General features: G+C 42.1%; 1 protein-coding gene across 2 annotated transcripts in view; it reads right to left on the minus strand.

Moving 5' to 3' along the window:
• The window catches only part of APBA1 (amyloid beta precursor protein binding family A member 1), a 106,213-nt gene extending 103,260 nt beyond the window's left edge, over positions 1-2,953 (minus strand). For both annotated transcript variants that reach the window (XM_070742642.1, XM_070742641.1), the window contains exon 1: positions 2,761-2,953. The gene's annotated coding sequence lies outside the window, so the exon portion shown is untranslated. The remainder of the gene's footprint in view (positions 1-2,760) is intronic.
• Between the last annotated feature and the right edge of the window lie 5,110 nt (positions 2,954-8,063).

The raw sequence follows: 8,063 nt of genomic DNA on the forward strand, positions 1-8,063 counted from the left end.
TTTTTGAACCCTGAAATAAGCGCTTGGCCTTATTGTCATGCTCTCAAAAGCCCGATTGGGCTTATTATCCAGAGATGTCATATTTTAGGGGAAATAGGGTAGATATTTGCTTTCTATTTATCAGTTGGCTCTCTATTGACTTAATGGAAAGACTGATCAATATTATTTTGTGTAGACAGAGTTTAATTATGTATTTTAAAACTAGGTTAATGATTTCTCATTTGCAAAGCAATGGTCTTGTTATTGCTTCTATTTTTTATTTTTCCATAAATTTAAGAAATAATTTGTTTTTGAATTGTCTGGGGGGTTTTCTCAGCAAAATTACAAAATATTTAATGGTATAAACAGAAACACAATAGGTGAAGCACTCTCAAATATGACATTTTCACAAAGATTTTAATTTGCTGGATTTCTGCTACTCACTCAACTAGCAATACAAAATAAGCTAATAAGCTTGCTAACTGCTTTCTCTTGCCTTCTTTAATTCTGTGACCTCTGGATTGGTCATAGCAGCTGTAGAATTATAGGATTTGCTCCAACATACCTGCAGCGCATCAACTGAAGAATGCTGATCTATTAGTTCATAAAATATCTAAATCCTGATATACTAGGGACAGATTGAGTGAGAGAAGCATATGCAAATATACATAAACAAAACAAAATAGTAAATATTATTGTGCTGCATTCATTTTCAGAACACCATTGGCTGATAACGCTTTTAAAACACTTGTGGTAAGGAGTTCTAATACACTAATCACAAACCTAAAAGATATCTTAAAAATACAATCAAGCATTAAATAAGACTACAAATCTCAAATAAGGTCAGTCATGGAAAGAAAATAAAAGAAAACAATCCATAGGATCTAATTGTACCTTTATCCTTATCCACACTTAATCAAAAATAAGTCCTGCGTTTACCAGAACATACAGCAAGTAGATGTAATTAAGACTGTCTATACATTTTCATTCAAAAATAAGTGGTGCTATGTCCAATGGACTTTAGTCTCAGAAAAGCATATGTAGTGTTTCAGCTCCATTTTCTATGAAATGAAGAAGCAAGCAAAGGAAACTGTACAAACCTGGATTGATATGGAAAAAAAAATCAAACCACTGAAATATGTTCAGTACCTTTTTTCAATTTCTCAATATCAGATAAATACGACAGCGTGACATATATACCTTTACAAGGTGAGCAGCAAAAGGCACAAACATTGAGGGAAAAAATGCCTCATTTTCATAACAGAATATAAGGTTCCGTGAAAGACTGCATATAGTTGCCATTACAAGAGTTTATGTATATGTCTAAATGCTATTGCTAATGCTACTGCTATTATGAAATGTATAAACAAAGATATGTCCAAAAGTCTACTGATGGATAAGCACATATACTTGGATGCATTATCTCAATAATGAGGAGCATCCTTCAAGGTTAGAGATTTATGCTACTTAACTGATTGACTCCTTTGTAGTTCTCTTTATACCTATTTGCAAGATCAGTAGAAGAAAAGGTTAAGATAGGCTTTTTTGTCAATTCTTTGCAATACGCTATGGCACTTTAAAAAAAATCTTAACTTTCCCTGGAGAAAGAAATTCTTACTGAGAAGATGCTTAAATTCATCTTCTTCAATAAGCCTTGCTACAAAATGAAAAATGAAGATCTTAGTCATTTCCCAGATACTTAATTCATCACCTCAAGCAGTAAAATAAATGGTGGAACACTCAGTCACAGCCACCTCCACAAGAAATTGTTGTTTTTTTAAAAATAACAATAGTTATCAGCATAACACTGAATGAAAAAAGCAGTACCGGGCTGTGCTCAAAATGCCGGGTTTTTTAAAGAAAAGAGGATAGGCCAAGGCACTTTTCTGTCCCCTGAAGGGGCAAATGTCAAGCAGGTACTCTCTCTGCAAGTCAGCATGTCGATAGGGATAATAAATATGCAAAATACGACCAAGAACCCAAGCAGATGGCAAGGGGAGGAGGAGGACGGTGGTCCTCCAAGAAGCAGGAGGATATAGGAGGAGAAGCAGCAGCGCCCCCCTCAGGGGGAAAAAAATCCACCCCCTCCCCATTTGCCATGTGTAAGTGAGTAAGTACCCTGTTGCGATTTGCCACTCCCCACCTCTCTCCCTCACACACGTAGCAACCGCGGGCACCTTCCGCCCACCGAGCGAGCTTCGTCTTCGACCACCTTTCTGAATAAACGTCGCGCGCCATTCAACCGCCTCGGTTTTTTTCACCGCGGACGGGCGGATTTTTTTTTTCTTTTCGCCCCTAGCCTCGCCATCCCCGACGCGCCTCCCCCCCCCCCTTTTCCTTCCTTTTCTCACCACCGTCTCCTTCCCCGCCACCCGCCTCCCTCACAACTTCCAAGCGGGGACTCGCCCGGGACTGTTGAATCCACCCCTCCGCCGTTCTTTTATATCGCCCCCTTTTTTCCCCCCTTGTCGCATCAAGTTGGGAAGGAGGAGGAAAAGAGCGAGCCACGAGGGGCAAAGCGGGCGGGCGCGGAAAGGGAGGATTCCGCGGAAAAGCGTTGCCACAGGTTAGGTGGCACACACGCAAATGTGGCGCGCGTGTCATCCTCCTCCGCCCCGCCAGGGCCTCGCGGAGGATTCGGCCGAGCTTTCCGCCCCTCGCGCTCGGCCGCCGGCTGGAGCAAACCTTGCGGGGTGATTTTTTTTTTCCCGGGCATCCCGCCCCATGAACACCCCCTCCCCTTCTCCACGCAGAGGGCAGCCGCCGCCGCCTTTTCCCTACCTTCCTCTCTCCGCGCCTTTGCGCCAAAGCCACGCGCGACGCACAGCACCAGCAGCCGCAGCGGGTCTGGGCTGGGATGCGGATGGCGGGAGCGGCGGCAGCAACGCAGCGTCAGGCAGGAAACCTGGGAAGCCGCTTTCCCTTCAGCTGCTAGCCCGGCCTCCCGCTCCACCATCTTCCTCCGCCTCTTCTCGCTCCTCCTCGGCTCAGGCCGGCAGCCATCCGCGATAGCGGCCTCCGTCTGCCCCCGCCTCCCGCGCCTCCTTCAGCCCGCCTCCCGAGCTCGCCTCCCCCCCGTGACTCCGGTGTGGCGACCAGGCCCGCAGCTCCGCCGGCGGGCGCTTCGCTTTAGAGCGGCGCCACGGAAACGGAGGAGCGGCCTGAGGGCTTTTGTTTTCCCCTCGGGCGGCGTTTTTTGTCCACGGGAGGGAAGGAAGGCAAATATCGCCGAACAGGCGTCTCTCTCTTCGGGTGTTGAAGAAGCGGTTCTCTTATTCGGTTGCTGGGTTGCAAGTCTAAATAGGTCTGAGGTAACGAATTTCTCTTGAGGATGTGCGAAGGCCGCTTTCATATCTCTTGAGTATATACATTAAGGTTACAGGTTGTTTTCCATTTATAACCATTCCTCTAATGACCAAAGTTACAAGGGCACTGGGAAAAAAATATGCAAGGCCTTTTGCATTGAGAGTGAAATGTTACCTGTGTGGATCAGTTGCCAAACATCTGAATTGTTGATGTGATCGTGGGGACGCTGTAAAGTTGGTGTGAAAAATGACCATGCACCACAAACAGTTGCAGCATCCTCATGTCGTATACTTGGCAACTGGCTCATACAGGTAATCTTCAAGTTACGACAGTTCACTTAGTGACTGGTAGAAGTTTATTATTATTTATTTATTACTGCGACTTGTATGCCACCCAACTCCTTATGAACTATGGGTGGCTTAACAGCAATATAAAACAATAAAAAACAATTATAAAACCCTTAATTTGAAACATACATCCATTCCGCAATGTGAAAACAGCAATAAAACAATTATAAAACATCCGTACGGCCAGGATAAGATGGAGCCATTCACTGGCTCTAAACCTGCCAGAAAAGCCATGTTTTTATGGCCTTCCGGAAAGCCAAGAAGGTGAAGATCGTGCAGATCTCAGGGGGACAGAGCCGCCATAAAGAAGGTCCTCCCATGCAGTGCCGCCAGCCAACACAGTGGCTGAAGGAACCGTGAGAAGGCCAATTCTGTGGGCCCTAACTAGCTGCTGGGAGGTATGTGGCAGGATGTGGTCCCATACATAAGTTAACTGATAAGCACCCCTAATGTTTACTGTAACATTCAACCTATTCCCCCACATCTTCCCACTTCTTCTCCCTCCCATCCTCCTGCGCTGAACTCACCTTGCAAAGATCTGCCTCCTCTCTGCCGAACTCACCTTGCAAAGTTCTGCCTCCTCTCTGCCGTTGTTTCTTTGCCTTTCAGGGAGAGGACAGCAGGATGATTTCCTTTCTAGCCTTCTGGTCAGCTTGCAAGTGCTATTCGTACAAAAAGTGAAATGTTTGGAGGGTATGTGTGTGAGATCACATGTAATTTCAGGCACCCATTCTCTGCAAAAGCAAATGCTTTTCACACAGAGTAAAAGGTTCTGGAGGCTGTGATCTCACATGACTTCAGGCACCCATCAGCTTTTGCAGAGAATGGATGCCTGAAGCTGCATGAGATCATAGCCCCCCAGAACATTTCATTCCCAGTGTGAAAAAGCATTTGCAAGGCAACCGGTATGCTGGAAAGGAAATCATCCTGCTCTCCTCTCCCTCAAAGGCAAAGAAATTGCAGAATAGAAGAGAATAGAAATCTTTATTTATTTATTTTATTTTATTTATTTATTTTGTCCAATACACAATGAGGGTTTTAGTGGGTATATATCTATATACACATATTAAAATACATGATGAAGGTTATAGAGGAGATACTCATAGTAAAATATATCTAAGAAATAATAGAAAAGAAGATATAGTAATAGAACATATCAATGAAAGGATAGAAGAAGAGATATAGGAATAGAAGAAAGGTATAGGAGATATAGGAGAAATCTTTGCAAGGTAAGTGACTCCAGCATGGCAGGATGGGAGGAGGGAAGCATGAGGTATTTCAGTGGGTCAGGGTGGCCTATTCCATCATTAGTACCCCACCACCATGGTCTTCCCCACTCTGAGATACCTCATGTGCACTTAATGATCCATGCATTCAATTAGCAAAGGCATGGGCAAAAGCAGGGACTGACCATATTCGTGTTATGTGATTCACTCCTACAAAAGCCGAGGTTAGCCGAGGTGGCGCAGTGGGTAGAGTGCAGTACTGCAGGCCACTAAAGCTCACTGCTAGATCTGCAGGTCAGCAGTTCAAATCTCATCCCCGGCTCAAGGTTGACTCAGCCTTCCATCCTTCCGAGGTGGATAAAATGAGGATCCGGATTGTGGGGGCTAGCTCTGTTAAAAAGCGCTATTGGTAACATGTTGTAAGCCTCCCTGAATCTCGAGAAGGGCAGCATTAAAATGAATGAATGAATGAAGAAAGAAAGAGAAAGAAAGAAGAAAGAAAGAAAGAAAAGAAAATCCTTGAATTACAAATGTAATTGGCAGGCTTCATTATATTTGTAACTCGAGGATTACCTATATTTATTACAGTTTTAGTGTCCTGGGGTCACGTGACCAACTTTTGTTACTTAAGAAGGAATGTCAATGGGGATGCCAGGTTCATATAACACCATGTTACTAAATTAACAACTGCAGTGATTCACTTAACTGTGACAAGAAAAGTCGTAAAATGAGGCAAAACTCAACTGTCTCCCTCAGCAACAGAAATTTTGGACTCAAGCGTGGCTGTAATTCAAAGACTACTTGGTATTGTCTTGTAGCTCTAGTGCAAAATAAGTTTTGTACATGGGTAATTCCTGTGAATGATCAGGTATATTTACTTTTTTGCTGCTTTTCTCAATGGAAATTTATTTAGGTTATAGTATATTATGCATTTTTATGTCACCTTTATTACTGTGTTTTCTCTTAGAAAAGATGGCAAGCATAGTATTTTCCTTCTATTTTCCTCACAACAGCAGCAATCCTCTGAAGCGGATACTCTAAGTCTCACTGGAAGAAAGATCTTATATAAATCAGCAAAGTCTCGTATCTAATTCAAGAAGTTAATAGAAAAGAAAATAATAAGGTCATGTAGACAGGAAACACAAGGTCAATCAAAATGGACATAAATGTTTATACACCAATGCACAGAGTAGGAGGAATAAACAGGGAAAATTAGAAATTCAAGTAAATGAGGGAAGATAAGATATAATTGCCATTACAGAAACTTGGTGGGATGAGACTGACAATACAGCTAGAGGGATTTAAATTGTTTAAAAGAAATAGACCAAATGAAAGAGGAGGTAGAGTTGCACTATATATAAGAAATAACTACATCTCTACAGAAATAGAGCACAACAATAATGAAAATTATCTTGAATGCATTTGGGTCAATATTAAAGGAGATGGGGGAAATGACAGTGCCATAGGTCTATACTATAGGCCACCCAACCAAACAGAGGAAGTAGATGAACTTTTTGCTCATTAGCTAATTAAGCTATGTAGGAAGCACATCAGAACAGTAATGGGGGATTTTAGCTACCATGACATCACCTGGGAAACAAATTCTGCACCAAGTGGAAGATCCAACAGGTTGCTAACAAACCTAGCAGATAATTTTGTTATCCAAAAAGTAGAGAAGGGAACAAGGGGATCAGCCATATTGGACTTAATTCTCATTAACCGGAGATGAAATAATGGATGTTCAAGCCACAGGAACCTTTGGAGCAAGTCATCATGCAATATTGGAATTCAACATTATGCAAACTCAAGCAGTAGAACAAAGTCAAATTAGAGTTTTGAACTTTAAGAGAGCTAATTTCAATAAACTTAAGAGCTTGGAAAGGATTCCATGGATGAGAATTCTCAAGGGGAAAACAACTCAAGCTTGGGAAATTTTGAAAAGCGAGATTATAAAAGCCCAGTCTAGCACAATACCAATGAAAAAGAAAAATAATAGGTCCTGAAAAAAACCAGCATTGGTGCACAAACTGTATGACAGATTGAAAGACCAAAAGGACAAGTACAAAAAATGGACAGAAGGGGAAATAACCAAGGCAGAATACTAGCAAATAGCCCGAGCCGGTATAAATTAAGTGAGGAAAGCTAAGGCTCACAATGAACAAAGGCTTGCAACAAAAGTAAAAAGTAACCAAAAAAGCTTCTTCCAACATATTAAAAACAAAACCAAAGTCAAAGAAATAATTGGTCTATTGCAGGGAGAAAGTGGCAAGAAAGTGACAAGCATCAGAGAAAAAGCAAACTCGGTTTTGCATCTGTCTTTACACAAATGGAAAAAAACAGTCCAACCTATCAAAAACAACATCACGAAAAACAAATCAGGAACTCAAGTAAAAATAGGGTAGAAAATGGTAAGTGAAGACCTGTCTACCTTAGAAGAGTTCAAATCACCAAGACCAAATGAATTACACCCCAAAGTTCTGAGATGAGATCTCAGAACCATTGGACTTTATCTTTCAAAGATCCTGGAGGACCAGGGAACTAACAGAGGACTGGAAAAGAGCTGATGGGGAAAGGGGAAAACTACAGACCTATCAGCCTGACCTCAATGCCAGGGAAGATTCTGGAAAAGATAATCAAGCAACGAATCAGCAAACACCTAGAAGCAAAGAAAGTAATAACCAAAAGCCAACATGGTTTGTCAAAAACAGACCATGCCAGACTAATCTTATTGCGTTCTTTGACAAAGTAACAAAATTAGTGAACCAAAGGAATGCTGATGATTTAATTTATTTGGACTCCAGTAAGGCATTTGATAAAGTAGACCATAACCTACTACTAGATAAAGTTGAAAAGTGTGAGTTAGAGGGCAACACCATCAGATGCATTCAAAACTGGCTAACCAACCACAATCAACATGTAGTGCTCAATGGAACTGCATATACATGGAGGGAAGTATGCAGTGGTGTACCCCAAGGCTCTGTTTTAGGCCCAATGACTTGGATGAAGGGATAGATGGGGAACTCATCAAATTTGCAGATAACACCCAAGTGGAAGGAATAGCCAACTCTCCAGAAGATAGGTGCAAAATACAGAAGGAGCTACAATAAGACAACAAACAACCCATATTTTTTCTACAATATTCCTGTCTGGTGCTTGCTACTTGTAAATATTTCTACCACCCCCACCCCTTCCCCGCAATCTCTCT

The sequence above is a fragment of the Erythrolamprus reginae genome, chromosome 2 (genome assembly GCF_031021105.1).
Source record: "Erythrolamprus reginae isolate rEryReg1 chromosome 2, rEryReg1.hap1, whole genome shotgun sequence".
NCBI classification, from domain to species: domain Eukaryota; kingdom Metazoa; phylum Chordata; class Lepidosauria; order Squamata; family Dipsadidae; genus Erythrolamprus; species Erythrolamprus reginae.